The 12,293-nt window shown below is 38.4% G+C and overlaps 1 protein-coding gene across 7 annotated transcripts in view; it reads right to left on the bottom strand.

Moving 5' to 3' along the window:
- Positions 1 to 12,293, bottom strand: part of CDK14 (cyclin-dependent kinase 14) — a 516,851-nt gene that overhangs the window by 370,913 nt on the left and 133,645 nt on the right. The gene's annotated exons all lie outside the window — the stretch shown is intronic.

Below are 12,293 nucleotides of genomic sequence, written 5' to 3' on the forward strand. Positions count from 1 at the left end.
TAAAGTGGGGATAAGGACACATATGCAATAACTTAATCAATAGAAATTTTTTTTTAAATCCAATATACTCCAACAAAAAAATAAAAATAAAAGTTTGTGTGAATAAATATATACAATCAATATAAATGTATGTGCTTTGACACAAAATACATAAGGAAGTTGCTTAAAATAAAAACAAAGACTATGAAATTTTGGCAAGACTTCCAAATGGCATAACAAGTAGAGTCAATCGTTTTTTTCCTCTTAATTAAATTCTGAATGCTTAACTACATGCACAGTTAGGGGTGGGAATATACTTTGGGTGGGGGCTCAAAGGTGATGAGTTTCTGATTCACTGAAAAATTCTTTGAAAAAATTTTATTTTTTTAAGGTACTGTTCTTGCTATAATGTTAGGTATTAGTTTCTCCACTATTTATGAGACAGATAAAAGGGTTGTAAAGGTGCTGGCAGATCAGGAGTTATGTTTGCCATATGAGTAGAATAAAAAGATAGTAAGAGAAATGAGTGCCATCAAATCTTGGGCTGAGGTGCACAATGAGAAGGCAGCAATGGAATGGAAAACCTTGTCCAAAATAAATGTATTTAACAGAGGGGAAAGAGGAACAGTGAGTGTTCTATTTCAAGCAGGCACCTACTGTAGGGAAAGCCACAAACCACTTGGGTAAAATAAGGGGGGAAATTGCTATGATGATGTCACTGTGCGGTTGCCTAGAACAGCAGAGTATACAAATGATAAATAACTAAAGGAAATTACACACTGGCACAAAGGAAGATATGAGAATCATGGGAGAAACTAGTATGTACCCCCAGGGTCAATCATTAACAAAGGTCAAGTAAGAATAGAATTTAAGAAAGCAGATTTCAAAATTTTTCCAAAAAAAAATAAAAGGAGATAAAAATTGGAACTCAGCTCTCTAGTTGGACTTGACGGGGCCTGAATCTTGGCTCTGCCACTTAGCTATGTGATCATGGGCAAACGACATTATGGGCCTCAGTTTCTAAATCTGTAAAGTGGGAAAAATAGTCTTATTTCAAAGCTTTTTTAGGATTGTTATTAGAAACAAATAAAAAAGTAGTAACTGATATTCACTGACCATGTACTATATGTAAGATGATGTTCTAAACTCTCATATATTCAGTTATATATACTCCTCACAGTTACATGAAATCAATTCTTATTATTAGCCCTATTCTTATAGGTGAAAAAAATGAAGCTTAACCCAGTGTTCAATAAATATCAACTTTATTTCATAACCTTAAATTGTAAAGAGAAAGGTAGAACCAGGAGAAAGAAAAGATTTACAAAAATCGATATTGTTGTTAAAAATCACACCTAGTATCAATGGAGTCAAAAGGTCCAAGAAGAGAAACCAATGTTCTACACAGAGTTCAATGAAGTATCTGAATTTTTAAAGAACACAAATAAAAAGAGAAGGAAGAATTAAGAAGGATACTATTCTTATACATCTAAGTCCTAAATGAGATGAAGCTGGTATTATCAGCACAAGAAAAGGGGAGACCAAATATGTGCAACATACAGAACAAAGTTCAAGTGACAGAAGAAACAGAGCTCCTCAGTCTTCTTCATCAAGACTGTGTACTTCAAGTGTTTTCTTAACCATTTTCTCTCTCCCTATTTACTGGCTCCTTTGTTATAATCTATGCCATACTCAATTCCCTCCTATTTAGTTTAAAACTAAAACAACAAATACTTGTCTTTCTTCTTGTTCTTTCCTTCCCTGCCTCATTCCTCAAACTAATATCTTGCATTTCAACCTCCATTTTTTCACCTCCCTTTCTCTCTCTCTTCTATCTAAAGCAAGTAGGTCTCTTTCCCCCACCGATCCCCTACACATATTTAAGAAAAACCTTCCTAATTGGAATGGATTCTCTCGAGACTCATCTGATTTGACCTTGCTGAATACTTGACCTCATGCACACCCTTCTGCAACTCTCCCTTCCTTGGCATTTGCCTGGTTTCCTTGTTACCTCTCTGGCAGTCCCTCTGATCTTCCTTGGTTCCTCTAGGCTTTGTCCAACTCTAAATACTTGCATTCTGATATTTCATCTACTTCACCCAGAGATCAGATATATTTAATTTTAATTTAATAATCCTCTATGCTTTACTTTGGGCGTAGTCATAGGTGCCCACAACTCTCCAGAGCTTAACATTGAAACTATCCCAGGAACATGAAGCAAAAAAAAAGAAAAGAAAGAAAACAGTGTGACTCTGTTTTACTTAGTCCATTGCCTTCTCATTAGGAATTCAGCTTCCTCTGGGATCCCCAATAGGGCTCCTCTGTAACATATATTTGGTTTCCCTGTATCTCCATTTCCCTCTTCGTTCTCCTAGGAGGTTTGATCAGAGGCACAATAAAAGCCTTCGGTTCCCTTTCAGCTCCCTCAGGGGCTTTTTAGTTGGTAGGTAACCTGTGGTGGCTGCTAGGCTGCTTCCGAATTCACTCTTGTGTCACCCATCAGGCCAATTAGGAATGCCTTCTACCTTATTCTCTGCTGAGTTACAACAGGGCTTTCAACTATTAACCAAACTGTCTAATGTTTACAATTTCCCCTCGGCTCAGACAATGCTGGTGGATCTGTGGGACCACTGATCTAAATCCCTGAAAACAGAGACAGTTAAAAACACAGCAATCCCAAAAGGACCATTTTGAACTACAAACTGAATTATCTTTTAATTTTTCAAAGAATTTGTTTATACAGGGAAAGAGATGTCTGTTTTCTTGAATCAACCATTAAGCATGAAAAATGCCTCGTGCCTGAAATCTTTAAAATAATTTCCTTTCTGTCTGAGATTGTTTTTTTTAAGCTCAGATATTTTTCTGGATAGAAGCCACTGAGCTTGTGTTTTCTCTTCCATTTTCAGATTTTAGTGACATAAGGAGGTATCACTTGAGCCCAACTATGAGACAACTAACATGCTGAACTCCCTGGGCAACCCACGCATCCTTGGGGAAAGAATCGGATCAAACCCCACTCCGTTTCTTTTCTGGTCCTGGCCTACCAGGATCTTGTATTCCTCAAAACTGTCTCCAGTCAACAGTGTCCACAATCCAATCTTGTACTTGATTACACTATGCAATTTGTAGTCCTAGATTTTCAGCAACATGCCATCTCTCCATTATTATAATTATTCCTACTGGTATAGTATACTTCTTTTGTATACATCAGTGCTAAACAGACTGTACACATTTGACTAAAACTCATTAATGCTACAACCTATTAGCTTGGAATTCTAACAGCACCTAATTTCACCCAAAACCCAGTTTACTCATTCATTCCGGCTTCAAATTTCCAGCATTTCAACTACCTTAAATGTCTCTGAGCCTGCCATTTATGTTATGAGTGGTAAGGGATCTAGGTAGGTTATTTGAATTTTAGACTGATCGGTTGCTTTTGCACAAAAAGCATGAAGTCTAGTCTCCATACTTTGCTTGCTGCCCAAGAGAATGTACTGTACTTAAAGCTCATGAACCAGCCATGAAACATTTTAAATGGACAAATCTGCAAGAGAGGTTCAATGGTAATTACAAACAGTTCAAAAAGCTCCCCAAAGATTCATTCTAATTAATGCTTGCTTCTTATGAATCCCAGAATAAAATATTTTAATCAAATTTTGTGTTTTGGCAAAATGTTTTTTTCAAGTTTCTAAAAGAATAAAGCACTATATAAGTAAGGTGAGCATATAATTTATCATCTAAATGGGGACACTGAATTAGTAAAAAGAAGAATTACTCATAATTACACAAAGACCAAAGCATAAACCAGGACTGTTGCAGGCAAACCAGGACATAAAGCACAAAGCGCCTTACTCCAAACCCAGTCTTGGCCCTTCTCAAGAATGTCATCTAAAACCTAGTGAGGTTAACTCAAAAAGGGGTCAAGAGTCACAAAAGATAACTGAAGAATTCTGTGCACAATTGACAACAAAGATTTAATTCCAGACTAGAATGAAATTCAATCTCTATTGTGACATTTTAAACATGGCCCCCACCGGCCAGTGTGGCTCAGTTGGTTGAGCGTCATCCACGTTCCAAAACATCCCTGGTTGGGGTTTCATAATAATAATTAACATAGGCCCAAAATTCTTTGACACTCCTGGTGCATCGTATGTCCCCTACCTTGGAATCTGGTCTCTTCAAATACCGGATCCATAAAGTAGGTGAAAGTGACATTTCCAGTTCTGGGCACAGGCCTTAAAATATTGACAGCTTCCCTGGTCATCTATTCCTTAGTGATCTCTCTGCTTGAGGGATCTATCTATTGCTGACAAAGGGGTACTGACGTCTCCAATGACAATATTTGATTTGTCCATTTCTCATTCCTGTTCTTATCAGTTTTCGCCTCACATAGTTTAACATTCTATTGTTAGGTGCATACACATGAAGAACTGTTATATCTTCTTAGGAAAAAATTACTCTCCCCCTCCCACTGCCAGAACCACAAACAGATCTTCTTTTCATGATCTTCACTTTGAGAACCTTGTGGGGTTCCTGGAGGCAAAGTCTGCAAAAATGTGGGAGCATGGGCTACAGCTGCAGCCCCGGAGCTTTCACTCTCACATTAGTCCCCACTCAGTCTCCAGCAGTTGATAAAAGTGACTATTTCAGCATTCCTACCAGTTACGGCTCCAGTGGCTTATGGTCCAGGTAAGGAAATGATGGCTATGTCTACCTCAACGTGTCTGTCTCTTCAGAGTTTAGCATAGTGTTTTCCTTATAGCCTCTGTTCTTTGATGAATTGAAGAAAACTTGATTTTTCAGGTTACCCAGTTGCTTTTCTTTGTAAGGATGGAAGCAACAACTCCCAAGCTCTTTACATGTTGGAGCTGAAGGCAGACATCTTACTTCCTGTGTGAGGGGATGTTCATTTTGAGACAAAATGCTATTAGGAAGCCCAAACCATGCGAAAAGCCAGCTCCGGCTTTCCAGCCATGTGTGTGAACCATGTTGGCAATGGATCCTTCATATCCCAGACAAGATGCACGAAATGATACCACATGAAACAGAAACAAACCCTTCCTACCCAGCCCTTCCCCAACTGCAGCAAACTGAATGACAGTATTGTTTTCAGTCTCTAAGTTTTGGGGTGGTTCATTTTGCAGTAATGTATAAGCAGAGCATTACTAGAATGATCCCCAAGGCCTTGCCAAGTTCTCAAAACTCAATTCATACAAATATCCCTGAACACATCCCTAACCCCCCCTGGGGTTCTCCAAGTCTGCAGAACCTACCAAGCTCTTCTCAGGGTCCGGCCTGAAACACTTTTGTCCTTATTCTGTACCTGGTTGGTCACTTCTCCTCCTTCAGATTTAAGCATAATTATCGCCTTTGAAGCAAGGCTTCTATTATCTATCCGTCACAAGTATATCTATTGTCCAACCACCTCTCATGCAAATAGATGTAATCCACCACTCTCTGTCTTAATTCTTTCTCATATACCTTTTTTCTTTTATGCAATTTAAAATTACAAATATGTATACTATCTTGATTAATTTTTGCCTCTCCAACAACATGATGGCTTCATGAGAAGAGGAACTCAATTTTGTTCCGCACTACATGTCCACTGGCTGGCCTTGCACGCAGAGTACCATAGGGGCTTAGTAAATACCGCTAAAGAAAAGAGGTCTTTTAAATAAACACTGCCTGCAGGCAGTCCTTGTCTAGACAAGGGTTTCTCAACCTCATAGTAATGACACTTGGGGATAAATAATTTTCTGTTGCAGAAGGTTGTCCTGTTCATTTGTGGGGTGGTTCAACAGCATCCCCGGCCTCTCTAGATGCCAGTAACAAAACCACCTCTCCCTACACTGTGAAAACCAAATGTGTTTCCAGATATCATCAAATGTAACCTGGGGAGAAAGACCGAGAATCAGTTGAGAACCACTGGTTTAGACTAAAAAGATGCTAATTCCCTAGTATCCTGGTTTAAACTAAAAGGATGATAATAATAATAATAAAACAACTCAGGAATGTGGGTATGCTTAGGGTGAAACCAATTTTATCATCATATCCTTCCTCTAGTCCTCCTCAAAAACTATTCAACCTCAACTATGGGAGAGAGATTCTAGTAGCCCTGACATTATGATAATTGGAAATTTCCACACTACCTCTTTCAAATATTTCTTCCACTAGGCAAAGAATGCCCCCATTTTCACCAGTTGGGCATAGCTGATATATGACCTCAATTTTGAAGATAGTAAATATCACTGATTATTTTTGAGTGGCTCCTAATCAAATGTTCAAAGAACCCTAGTAACAAAAATAACTAACAGAGGCCGATACATTTAAACATTGTCTAATAGGAAAGCTATCCCTGTACAGTTTTGTCTAATAATTGAAATCATGCCTCTTCCCTAAACAATATCCTCATTGTCACTTTTGTCAGAAAGATTAGGCATTGTTTGTTTTCCGCTGCAAACTAAGTGAGACCAGCTGTACTGATGAACCAGACCCCCATGCCTCGCATTCTTTCACTAAAGTCTAAAGGAAGTCAGGGTTGGATCTGCTATTTCAATAGACTTTCTGGTTTTTAAAAATAAAATTAGCAAATGTCGGTGGGTGAGCTACTATCCTCCTTGGCCTAGTAAGAATTAGAACTCTACTTTTTCAACTTTACCTATACACAAGGAGCACCAGATCTGAAAATCACCTGGAGCAAAATCCATTTACTCCATTAGCTTCTTTATCCAATTTCTTTTCTATGTTGTCATGTATTTTGTGCATTAAATTGCACCACTTACTGCTGATTTTATTGTCATACTATGCTGCCATTTTCGTACCCTGTGGCTAATAGTGCGGATACAGGCTTGATCTTAGAAGTGAGCTGTGATAACAAGCTTTGGCCCATGGACCCAAAGTCTAAAAGAAATCAACGCAGCCTAAAGAGAAACAGAGAGAGGGCCTCGGGAGCATCCTGCAGCAGCTCATACAAAGCAATCAGACCTGCCTCTCCTTCGTACAGAGTTCCCATTTGCGGATAGTAACCTCTCAGGACACTGGAAGTCAGCATAACAGTCCCCTTATGCTGCATTCTAGCTTTTACAGAATATGTAAGTGTCAGCACTTAAGACTGAAACTTCAGTGAAGTAGGAGTCCAGTGTTTTCCATCTGGGCATTTATGACTTTTAGAATTCTTCCAACTCCTGACAGTGTTGCAATGGAGCTGACCTTCAGGGCGAGCAGTAAAAGCCACCTCTCTAATCCCACATATTCTGAAAAAGCGGTTAACTGCCGCTCTCTTCCTCTTGACTGCTGCTTGTTTTAATTAACAGCATTTCTTCCCGCTATTTCTCCAGGGGCTTTGAAGAGCTCTTTGAAATGTATTTAGTATATTTCAGTCTTGGCTTGGGTTTAGTCTCTCCATTTATGAGGTCATTTCATTCAAGTTCAATAATTCAGCACAGACTGGCAGAATGAAATGCTAAAAGAAGATTGGCACTTTCAATCACATAAGTCTTGTGGTACATAAAGTGAGGAAATTCCTCCTCTGTTCTTATTCACCTTTGAGGTAACAACTTAGGGCTGGCACAAGCCAGTGTGGGCAGACTTCTGCGTTTAGCAGGCTCCTGCAGGAGTAAAGTTTTGCGTCTTCACCTCAACAGAAACTGAAGATAAGCAACAACAACAAAAAAGACCAGAAACCAGTATTACCAGTATCAGTTGAATGGCTTTGTCAGAGTAAGTCCAATACTTTAATTATAGAGATGGAACAAAAAAGCAAGGTTTCTCTTTATCCAAATGACACTAGAAGTATGAGAAAATGAAAAGCAAGCAGCTACAGCCTCACACTCCCCTAGATAAAGTAGGAAGAAGAAGAGAGGACCCTGTCCCGGGCAAGAGTAAAGGTCCGTGGTGTCTCACCATGGGATGCAGAAACCTGGGGGACTTAGGCACGGAGGGACGTGGGTGTGTTCCACCAACAGATCCCAGGGCACTGGAGCAGATGGGTCCCATTGCATCTCAAGTTTGGGAATTGAGGTGGCTGGTGACTGTAGTTTTTATCTATCATGCTCATACATTCATAGGTGCTCACATGTTAACAACCCACTAACCCTTCACAATTGTAAGGCTTAAAGCCAATTCCACTTTAACATTTAAACACAACACCTTTGCTTAATCAAAATTCACACAACAAACAAAAGGAATCAGTTTGCTAGATCCAGAGACACAGAAGCATGGAACAGACTGACAAATTTCAGAGGAAAGGTGGGGGTTGTGGGTGGGTGGGGAGTGATTAACTGGGCATTATGTTAAGTGAAATAAGACAAGTACCATGCAATTTCACTTATATGTGGAATCTATAGAACAAAATAAACAAACAAAATAAAAAGACTTATGCATACAGAGAACAGACTGATGGATGCCAGAGGGGAAAAGGCTTGGGGGGCTGGGTGAAAAAGGTGAAGGAATTAGATGTACTAACTGGTAGTTACAAATACATGGGGATGTAAAATAAAGCATAGGGAATATAGTCAACAATATTGTAATAACTCTGTATGGTGCCAGGTGGGTACTTGAAATACTGGGGACACTGTAAAGTATATGATTGTCTGCCATGCTGTACATCTGAAACTAATACAAAATAATGTTGAATGCAAACTATAGTTTAAAAATAAAACTTTTAAAAAAGCAAATGAATCTGTGAAGTCAAATACCACTGGAGAGAACATAGTTAAAACACTTTAATCGACACCATCCTCTCTTCCTTGCTTTTGAAACCCCACACCATTTTACCTGGCCTTTCTTACTGCATTCTAGCTTTTACAGAATATATCACATTCCAACTTTATAGACTTATTTATGTATGTGGACCACCTCCCTTCATGACTGTTAAGTTCCTGACAGCAGAATCCACACCTAGGATACCTATTTTTCACCCACGGCATAGAAAAGGCATAAAAGTAACATAATAAACACTCATCATCAGTTGAATAAGCTCAGGAAATGTTCACACGTGTTTTGATAGTCAAACGTCCCTGGGAAACTGAGAGGTAAAAATATGACTTCAACAGGCTGAATTAAAGACATTTTAAAATGCCACATGTTTTAAAATGTGAAGTATGCAATGCATGATCTTTTTAAATCCTACATTAAATGTGAAAGGGATTTAGAAGAGAGAACATAATAAGGAAACTAAACCAGGATAGAGATTAGCAGTCAGTGATAATAAATTGCTTCCCTGCCCCAAACACAAACACGCACATGCACAAAAAAATAATTATGAAGCTGGAGAAAATGTTTAGAAAAAAACTCTACTCAGATATGAAAATATGAAAAGTTTAAAGCTTTTTCTAAAAAAACTTATTTTTGAGTGTTGTATATTGATATGGTTGCAGTTAATCCACCATAATCTTGAAAATGTTTAGAAAAAAACTCTACTCAGATATGAAAATATGAAAAGTTTAAAGCTTTTTCTAAAAAAAACTTATTTTTGAGTGTTGTATATTGATATGGTTGCAGTTAATCCACCATAATCTTTAGAACCAAACTCATTACCAAAGGGTTTTGCACAGTATAGGAATCTCGATTAACTCCCCAACCTATGTGACCCTAATTTAAGAATAATAAAAAGCCTTCCTATTCCTTCTCAACTGTCTAAATTATGGCTAACAGCAACTACTACACCAAAATCAACAATTACACAAACCTCTTGTTGGAGGGGATATCCTTCGCTTATATTGTTTAAAGAAGAAACATGAAATAAAAGACAGCTAATACATACTATAAGTAGGACAAGAAAACCATGTCAAAAACACAATGCCAAATTACTGAGGTCTGAAATTCATAAGTGTTATGAATGGAAGTGTGTCCTTCAAAAGAGATGTGTTGATGTTCTAGCCCCTCATGCCTCACAATGTGACCTTATCTGGAAACAGGGTCTTTACCGAGGTAATCAAGTTAAAATGAGGTCATGCAATGTGATTCGAGTCCTCAGAAAAAGGGGAAATTTGGATGTAGAGACAGAGGCACACAGGGAGCACACCATGTGAACATGAAGGCAGAGATCAGGGTGATGCACCTACAAGCCAGCAATGCAATTGCCAGCACACCGCAGAGGCTAGGAGAGAGGCAGGGAACAGTCTCCCTTACAGAACCAACCCTCAGAAAGAAGCTCTCTGCCAACGCCTTGTTCTTAGACTCTGGCCCCCAGAACTGTAACAGAATAAAGTTCTTGTTTAAGCCATCCAGTTTGTGGTGCTTTGTTTCTGCAGCCCTAGCAGACTAATGTCATGAGGTTCAAGGTAGATCCAAACATGACACGTGTAAATTAACATATGTAAAATGTTCTCAAACCAACAATCAGTGAGATCTCTACAAATGTCAGGCAGCTTTAGTGCAAGATACTAACAGCTGCTCTTAGAGAAGATGCTAAGGACAATGTTTAAAGACGGAGGCAGCGCTGCAGACATTTATGGGAGAGTGGTCAGGAATGCTGCAACAGAAATTCCAACATGCAGCCGGCTCTTTAAACTACGTAGCACTTCAGGGGATACACCAACCAAAGGCAGCTCTCACGTCTTGCTAAATGGCACATATAACTAGGGTCCATTGGCCTGACCTTGCCACCCTAAAGCAAGCACAGGCAGCCTGTCATGTCTTAAAGGAGGCCAGTGGTCAATGGCTTTGATCTCCAGCTAGAGGAAATTAAATGCCACATGTGACCAACAGGCTTGAAACAGCTTGAGAAATGCTGACAAGATACATTTAGACCTGCTGGAGTGAGAAGTATTAACTGTCCAGAGCCATCCTTCTCAAAGACTGCAGGTACTTAAAAGGCAGTCTTCCTTTTATTCAGGCATAATAAATGGAGGATTTCTCACCCATCCCCAAGACTGTGACATCAATCTTAAAGTTAAACATTTAATAGAGTTACTAGCTTACATTTGGAAATCAGCCGAGCACATCTTTTGTGGGAGGGCACTTCAAAATGATTGGTTTGTTTCCTTATAATGAAATTGCATGTTTGCTTCTGTTTGATTCTGATTAAACCAAGTCAGAGCATATGTGAGAACCATCTGGAATATTCAACAAGGATCAACTCTTTCCAAGGAAGGCCTTACACTGTGGAAGCGGTACAGTGTAATGGTTAGGAAAATAATGGCTTCAAACCCAATAGATATGAGCCAAAACAAGTATTGCCACTAACCACCTGTGTGGACTTGGGACAAGTGGCTGAAACTCTCTAAGCACAGTTTCCTGGACAAATGGAGATGATAGCAATATGACCTAATCATATAAGGAATTGTGAGGAGTAAACAAGACAATGCACATACCAGATTATATTGAATCTGGACAAATGGAGATGATAGCAATATGATCTAATCATATAAGGAATTGTGAGTAAACAAGACAATGCACATACCAGATTATATTGAACATAATTGCTTAACCCAATGTAGTTATCTTCATGCTATTAACATTAAATGTACAAGTACTTTTTTATACAGTAGGGTACTAACTATTTTTCTTTAGGAAAATATTTAAAATTTGGGACACAAACCCTACTGAAATTAGCTCAACCATTTAGACCAGGAGTGAGGAACGTCTGGCCCTCGAGCTGTATAAGGCCTGTGAAGTCATTTGGCCTGTTGCCAAGGCATTAGGGGGGAGTTAATTAAATGTTTGACCAAATATAGCAGGCCAATTTTTAAGTTGATAATTTTGTATGGACTGCAAATGATGTATAAATATCCAAATGGCTCTTGGCAGAAAGAAGGTTCCCCAACCCTGATTTAGACCATTACCATAACATTCTGTAATGCTGAAGCAACACAGTTAAGTCATTAACAGCCACCTATGTTGTTTTCTTTTGCATTCCCCATGTTTATTTTTCCTTAACATAAAAAAAACAACCTTTGTTTTTTCAAATATCTAAGATCTCAAAATTTATACTAGTATTTTTGACTTTCAGCACTTCTGCACTTCCTTTCTTACACATATCTTTCTTTATCAGGAATATCCCTTCACCTTCTTAACTCAAAAAATCATGAACAAAGGTATAAGAACATGTTCCATAAAAGCCAGAAACCACCCAAATCGGCATAATTTCCAATTACATGTTTAAAATGATACTTCAGAGAATTTTCTTTTATATCTTTTTAATTACTTAGCTTAAAATTTCCTAATTTTTATAATGACTTAAAAGGAGACAAAAATGGGAATAATTTAGAAAATTATTTTTCAACATCATTTAGCAATGTGATTAAGATAAAACAAGGCTTGTGTCTCCTACAGTTATTTCAGAAATAGTGTCAAGTTTTCTACGAGCCACA

Source organism: Myotis brandtii, unplaced genomic scaffold (assembly GCF_000412655.1).
Source record: "Myotis brandtii unplaced genomic scaffold, ASM41265v1 scaffold48, whole genome shotgun sequence".
Taxonomy (NCBI): domain Eukaryota; kingdom Metazoa; phylum Chordata; class Mammalia; order Chiroptera; family Vespertilionidae; genus Myotis; species Myotis brandtii.